This window comes from Mus caroli, chromosome 12 (assembly GCF_900094665.2).
Source record: "Mus caroli chromosome 12, CAROLI_EIJ_v1.1, whole genome shotgun sequence".
NCBI classification, from domain to species: domain Eukaryota; kingdom Metazoa; phylum Chordata; class Mammalia; order Rodentia; family Muridae; genus Mus; species Mus caroli.
In genome coordinates, this window is record NC_034581.1 from 66982376 (window position 1) to 66990489 (window position 8114).

General features: G+C 41.2%; 1 protein-coding gene and 1 pseudogene across 2 annotated transcripts in view; one reads left to right on the forward strand and one right to left on the reverse strand.

The window, feature by feature from the left end:
- The window catches only part of Rtn1 (reticulon 1), a 190591-nt gene that overhangs the window by 158166 nt on the left and 24311 nt on the right, over positions 1-8114 (reverse strand). The window lies entirely within an intron of this gene.
- Positions 2343-3090, forward strand: LOC110307161 (annotated as a pseudogene). Its single transcript, XR_003838437.1, has one exon. The product of XR_003838437.1 is annotated as an NAD(P)H-hydrate epimerase pseudogene (transcript).

An 8114-nucleotide genomic window follows, 5' to 3' on the forward strand; every position in this document is an offset into this window, starting at 1 on the left:
TGTGTGTGTGTGTGTGTGTGTGTGTGTGTGTGTGTGACACTGAGCACATTATTTATAAATTCTCAGCCCATAAATGGCCATTGATTCCACATCTTTTATTTTCTCAATCCCTTAGACTGCAGGAGATTAGAGAAAACATGAGATGTAGAACATCTTTATAATTTATAAAACATTTTTTATTTTGGTCTTCAGCATGTTTGTGTAAGAGACTGTGACAAGGGGCCTCGAAAGAAAATCACTGAAAAAAAAAAAAACCATCTTGATAACTGTCCAACCAAAGCTTGAACAAACGCTTCCTGGGACCTAGAGAAACAGAGCACTAATCTGAACAAAGCTCAGATTTACTGAGAATGACAGTTACATTTATTATTCTTCATATGGGTGGTATAAGTCTCATAAGAATAAAACGAATGAAAAACCATATAATAAATGGCTGTCTCCTGGTGACCAACAAACAACCAAAGTACTAATGAAAAAACAAACAAACAGCTCAATTACAAGAAAATAGTAAGCAATACTTAAGAGGCTAGTGCTGTGGTCTATATACAAATGTTGGAGACTAAATCTTTTCATTAGTACATAATGTGGAGACTTTCATTTAGTCGGGTCACAAGTAAGGGAAATCAGAGAGCCAGGCATCTTACTAGTGATCTCGATGAAACACTCCGAAAGTCTTAAAATTAATCAGCAATTCAGAATTTCCCCTTAACGAGAAACGACTTTCGTTGTGGAGAACCTTGTTGGAGAACTGCACTGTCAGTTCTCCAACAAGGTTCTCCTATAGTTTCAAAGCATACAAATCTATAGTTATTGGGCATACACCTCAGCCTAAAGTCATCCAGGCAGATTAATGGGTCAGGGTAGAGTCCATAAAAGGACTCCCACATGGGCAGAAGACTGATTTTTCAAGGAAGGTAATTCAGGTGAGAAAATACAGTCTTTTCATCAAACCGTGCTGAGAAGTGGGTATCGACTAGCATGAAAGAGAGAGCGGTGAATTTCTACCCAATGTTTCACAATCATCTAGCTGAGCTAACTGAAAATGGATTGCAGATACATGCGCAAGATCTGAATCCATAAAATTTATGGAGGGAAAAAGGAGAAACTCTCCTGTTGGCTTGGGCTATGCTAAGATTTCGTAAGGTACAATATCCTAAGGACAATCTTCAAAGGCTGAATGATAAATTAGACTCGATCCAAAAAGGAAAATGATTGTTCTTTAAAAGACAATGGAGACACGAGCCACAGCCTAGAAAAACGAGTCTACTATAAGACTAATACATAGCTTAATACATGGGGATATATGTAAAGTTCTCAAAGCTCAGTGGTAGGAACACAGAAGACCTGATCATGAGAGAAGCCACAGATTTGAGCACATACTTCATGAACGGAAGCATCTGACTGACTGACACGCATAAGCATAGGGACAAATCAACACCATGAGCCCTTGGGAAAGCCAAGCTACATCCACAGTGGGGTCAAGAATGCTTGCCTAGCATGAAAATGGATCTGGGTTTGATCCCAGCACTGAAAAATAAACAGTGAAATAAAACAAAGCTCTCTAATGAGACATCAACACTTGCCTGTTAGAAACAGGCCAGAGCTACAAAGACAGACAGCAGAGGCTTAAGGTTGGGAGGAATTACACTCCTGTGTACAGGTGGGAATGTAGAATATTAGCATCACTTCAGAAAATGGATACTTTCTTAAAAAGCTAAGCAGGCAATGATGCAATGATCCAGCCACTGTATTCTCAAGTGTGAATCCAAGGAAACAAATGCATGTGTCTGTAAAGTGGATGCACATGGCAGTGTCACATGAATGGATAAGTATGGGGTGTTACAGCCACACAATGGAGTACCCTTCACTAAGAAACAGGAGTGAAATGTTGGTCTACAACAATAGCATGAATGGATAGCAAGGTAATAATACCAGGTAAAGGAAGCTGAACAACAACAAAAAGAACACATTCTATGATTCCATATATCTAAAAATTGAGGAAATAGAAATTAATGAATAGTGACAGAAGAAACAGAAATAGGAGCAGAAAGGAATAAAGAAGCTGTGGGGGTGATGGAGATAGCCATCCTTTAGCTATGGTAGTGGTCTCAACATTCGATAGAGGTCAAAAGTTACTACATGGCAAATACGTGTATGCTGTTTATGCCAATTATGCCTTAATGAAACTATTCTTCAAAATAATCATTCATTGGTTTATTCAACAAAACTTTATTGTGCATGTCCTCCATCCAGGTACTGTTTTGGGCTCTGGGATGAAACAGTGACCAAGCCAGACAAAGCTCCATCTATAGTTTTCTCAAGATAAAAAGTGCTGTATCAGTCAGGAGGAGGCTCAGGCCGTGGATCAAGAGCTTTTTAACGAGTATCAGTTCATCGTGGATCAACTCATGGAGCTGGCCGGGTTGAGCTGTGCCACGGCCATTGCCAAGGCTTATCCCCCCACGTCTATGTCCAAGAGTCCCCCGACTGTCTTGGTCATCTGTGGCCCCGGAAATAACGGAGGGGATGGGCTGGTCTGTGCGCGACACCTTAAACTTTTCGGTTACCAGCCAACTATCTATTACCCCAAAAGACCTAACAAGCCCCTCTTCACTGGGCTAGTGACTCAGTGTCAGAAAATGGACATTCCTTTCCTTGGTGAAATGCCCCCAGAGCCCATGATGGTGGACGAGCTGTATGAGCTGGTGGTGGACGCCATCTTCGGCTTCAGTTTCAAGGGTGACGTTCGGGAGCCATTCCACAGCATCCTGAGTGTCTTGAGTTGACTCACGGTGCCCATTGCTAGCATCGACATTCCCTCAGGATGGGATGTAGAGAAGGGAAACCCTAGCGGAATCCAACCAGACTTACTCATCTCACTGACGGCACCCAAGAAGTCTGCAACTCACTTTACTGGCCGATATCATTACCTTGGGGGTCGCTTTGTACCACCTGCCCTAGAGAAGAAGTACCAGCTGAACCTGCCATCTTACCCTGACACAGAGTGTGTCTACCGCCTACAGTAAGGGAGGTGGATAGGCAGGTTTCTCAATAAAGACTTGGTACTTTCTGTCTTGAAAAAAAAAAAAAGTGCTGTATCTGTATTGATGTATAAAGCTACTTGCTTAAAACCAGAACAACATAATTAGAAGTGACAGTGTCAAAAACATGTCTGTATCGATTGAAGGGTCCATAAGCCAAGAGAAAATAGGAAGTTATACAGGGAAAACCAGGTACATGAAGGTAACCAAGCTCAGAAGTACAGAGCCTACACTTCATCCTGGGCCCTACAAACCAGGGGCTTAAAAGCTATAATTCCTAGGCCAACCCACCATGTGACATGTGAAAACACTGAGGTGAGATGGAAGCTGGTAACCTCAGAGTTTCCAAATATACCAAAAACTATGCTGCCTGAGCAGAATGGAGTATAGGAATACAACCGTCTGGATATCTGGTCTACCAGGCTCCCTTGCTGCCTGGGACAGAGCAGGCATTTTTCTCCATCCTCTAAGAGATCTTTGTTGTTGTTTGTTTTAATGTTGAGGTGATGGTATTTATTACATGGGTTATATACGTGTGTTTGTATGTGGAAACCAAAGGTCTACATTGGGTATCTTCTTAAATCTCTTTAAGGTTTTTATTGGTAGGAAGTGAAGTGGAGAGAGGGTTAATTTGGTTTCTTGAGACCCGATCTTACTATGCTGCCCTGGCACTCATTACATAGACCAGCTAGACTACCTAACTTTGATCCCCAGGAGCGACATGAGAGAACCAGCACCATGTGTCACACACGCACCCAACCATGCATGCGCACAAATAAACATATTAAAATGTACATTTTAAAAGAATAAGCAGGTAAAAATAGCTAGATTATGTTAACTAAAGGAGAAATGATGCCACTTGGTAATAAGTCATGTCATCAAAGTACAATAATTAGAACAGAGTGGGTAGACTAAGAGACAGGCTGATGTACCAACAGAAAGTTTCATATAAAAACAGGGATTCGGATGAGATGATAAACTTCTAGAAAATGGTGCTGAGGTGATTCATCAACTTGAAAACAAATGTGGCCTACTACAACCATTAACCAAAACAAGTACAACTCGAAAATGATCAGATGTGAGTAAAGAAGAGAAAATGTCAAACAAAATTGGAAAAAAAAAAGTGAGTTGTTTTATAAACTCAAGGTGAGGGGACCATTTTGAAACAAGGAATGAAACAGAAAGAAAACTGATACTAGATCTGAGCGTGCAGCAACCACGCATCAATACAATTACAAAACCATGCATCAACACAATTATAAAACCACGCATCAACACAATTACAAAAGTCAAACAGCAAACTGAAAAACACTGATACATGCATGTAATGGGAAAATTGATCTTAAACTTGAAAACAAAAATTTTTAAATTAAAAAAAAAAACATAAAGAGCTTTCACTGAGAAATATAATTCAACAGAAACACAAATCAACACTAGGAGGAAAGAATCCACAAGTAGATCCAAACACAGCAAACATAACGAAAAGTCTGACTTCATTAGAATCAGTTTTAGACAAGATCAGTCAGGTTGAAGTGGCATGGCCTAGACAAGAACCCACTAATCTAATAATAGGATCAGTGTTGGTTTATTTTTTAATAGACAAATACTTTAGGAAATGTATTAAACCAAAGGAAAAAATGCTTTTTCCTGTTTATGTTACTAGCAAGATCAAATTCCCCATCAGAAATCAAACAGAAAGACTAAAAATGCTCATTTTTGGATTATCAAGTAAATTCACTTGAATATATAATCTTTTTCTTTGCTTGCTTTCTCCTTTCCTATGTTTTTGTGTGTGTCTGTGTGTGCATGTGTTTCTGTGTCTGTGTGTGACTGTATCTGTGTGCCTATGTGTATGCATGTATCTCTATGTGTTTGTACATGTGTCTGTGTATGTGTTTGTGTCTGTGTATGTATATGTAGGTACCTGTATGTGTGTCTGTGTGTATGTCTGTGTATCTATGTGCCAGAGATCTCCTTTAGAGTCTTCCTTCATCTATCTTATTTCTTGGGACAGTCTCCAAACATGGAGCTCACTGGCTCAGGATGGAACCAGTCAATTCCAGTGAGCCCCTTGTCTGTACTTCCCCAATGCTGGGATTGCTCAAGTGTTGCTAGGCCTGGCTTTTCACATGGGTACAGAAGATCTGCACTCAGATCCCTGTGCCTGTGTGACAGGCACCTACTCACCTACCACCTCTCCAGCCCTCCTTTCTTTGTTTTCTAACAAATACATGCAGATATAAGCTGACTCTAGGATCAAAGTTTTGTGCAGCTTACTACTTCAACAATATCTTACAGAAACCTACTCTACCCCTGTACAAAACACACATGAGCGTCAATTATTATTAATGTGTTCTTTATTGTTTAATCAGCTATTTCAAAGTAATGCGGACAGCTCAGAGTAAAGAAAAGATTGCTAATCCTCCCCTGGCCCAAATCTCACTCTCCTGAGCAGTGAGGCCAACTGGCTGCTGCTCTTTAGTATCCACTAAGCCACCTGCTCAATGTTGGTTATATAAGTGCAATAAATAAATGCATAGATAAATGAATACATAAATAAATAAAAGTGCAGCCCATTAAGAGACTTTACAGTGGCATCCACACATATTTTTGCATCCATCTGTATTTTTTAAACTCAGTAGAAGTAACCCAAACATGGTTCAAAGTATTACCAGCTCCAATTCAGAAATAGAAAATCTTTCCAAAAATTAAGATTAAAAAAGTAAGCAAAACCAAGTGATACAAGTGGAAACACAGAGCTCTCTCTCCTCATATTGAATTCATTCTTGATAATGAAATCCTTTGTGTAATTATCACTCATACAGCGAGTAATTAAGAATCTGGTTTGGGCAATAAACTTGTGGAATTAAAGACATTTGAACTGTCTCTTTTCTGCCTTGGAACCTTAACCTTTCCTGTGTATTTTAAAATTATTGAAATTTTTGACATTCTATGATATATATTTTCCAATTTAGCTTATTTTCTTTCTAGCTCTAAATGTTTAAATGTAGGTTTCCAGAGACATTGGGAACTCTTCCATTCTCAGCCTGTGCACCTCAGGGTCTGCCCTGCACTCCTTCCTTTTATGCTTCCTGTGTTCCTGTCCCACTCCAGAACAGGCTTCCTCTGCCCGCTGAAGGAGGCAGGGGCACCAATGGATATTTTAGAAAAACAGTAGCAAAATGTAAAAAGCCTTTGTTACCTATTAGGTGACCACAATTGTTAGTCGTCTTAATTTTATAGCCTACTAGTTTGGTTAAACAGACACAGAGTCAAACTGCCTCCTACCCCTTTATGTTTAGACCCATAGACTAGTAGTACTCTTAGCCTGGCCAGAGAAGCCTCTTTTGGCAGCAGGGACACTCAACAAGGGACACTCAACAAGCAGACTCCAATAAGTGACTGTTGAGCAGCCAACCCCAAATGGGACTCAGAGAACACTGCAGAACAGCAAGCAGAGAGGTGGTAAGGGCTGGAGGATGGGGAAGAGGCTGTGAGAAGTGGTCTCCTTGGTGTACAGAGGACCCTGCAATTGTGAGTGTTCAGCAGCTGTGGCAACTGCACAAGACCTGCACACAAAGGCAGGAAAACAGGAGGGGGGTTAGCTGAGAAAGGGGGATCAGCAGAAATGGGGACTGGATAAGACAAGTTAATAGAAATAAACAGCAGCAACACAGTGTATACACATTTCAAAAAATTAAAATACAAAATTCCCTCCGAGACCCAACGTCCAACTAACAAAAACCACAATACCAAACTTGTTTGTCAGGGCTGTCCAAGAGATACCCAAACATACAGCCTATTGCTATTGCCCAAGGTTACCCCACAGCAGTAGAAGGTAAATCTTCATTGCTGAAGAAACCATGGCCTTCAGAAGCAGGGCCCAGAGATCCCTGAGCTCAAACTTAATCTAATTTCTCCCTTCTTGAGAACTAGTTTTCATGGGGCTGAAGATGCCAAGCAAGCTCCCAAAGAAGGGACACCATCATAGGCCTCCCCAGCCATGATAGCTATGAATCACATATAGCCAGCATGGGGTGATAACCTGAAGGGCAAAGTAGTGGCACACATACCTTGACTGTAACCAACAGCTCTAGTTGGACTTAAGACCCACTCAACAAGAGAGGCATGGCGCCTGGTACTGTAACCCTACCTTACTACTCTGTAAAATCATGGTTATTGGAGAATGGACAACCACTAATTCACTAAACCAGCATGATCCCTAACAACAATCTATAAACATTTGTCCGGATAACCACAGGTAAGTGTGATCTTCACCCCTTGTCAAGGAACCTTCTCTTTGCAACAGACAGAGACTACTACAGAAAACCACAGCCAATCAATATGCAGAGTTGTGGAGCCAATCCTAATGGATACAACTACAAAACAGTCCCTTATGTAAAGCTCGAGGGATTGTGAGAGAGCATGTATAAAGAATAAGAACCTAAGAATCGGGGAGCTTGCTGTGAGAGTGTATCTCCTAGTGATGTCAGAAGCTTCACCCATGAAGTCCCACTAACATAACTGCCCAGACATGGTCTGAACCAGGATGACACCAACAAAAACAGGGGAAGGCCCATGCAGCCTCAACCCACACAAAGAATTACAGGAAACTAAGGAGAGCTGGGATTAGGAGAGGAGGTCCTCCCACGGGAAGGTCATATCAATGGTTGCCGAGGGCTGAACTGTCATCTCTAAAAACACGCATACAGATAGCACTGTCTGGACCAAGCAGGTTGTAGTTAATATATGTGTACACACAAATACATCTATACATTCCATAACAGTGAAGAAAGGGGTTGTGAGTCTAAAGGACCATGGGGTGGGGCATGTGGGAGAGGCTGGGAGGAAGGTGGGGATGGGGGAAATGTAATTAAATTACAATTTCAAAAATAAACAGCCAAAAAGGATTTAGCTGTATGGCTAGCTGTACAGAATTTGTCTGGCAGGTGAATGAATTTTGAGAGATTTTGTCACAGCTACTCATACTAAATGACTGTTACAAACTCGGCAAGCCAAGCCAGGCGTGGTGGCGCACACCTTTAATCCCAGCACTCGGGAGGCAGAGGCAGG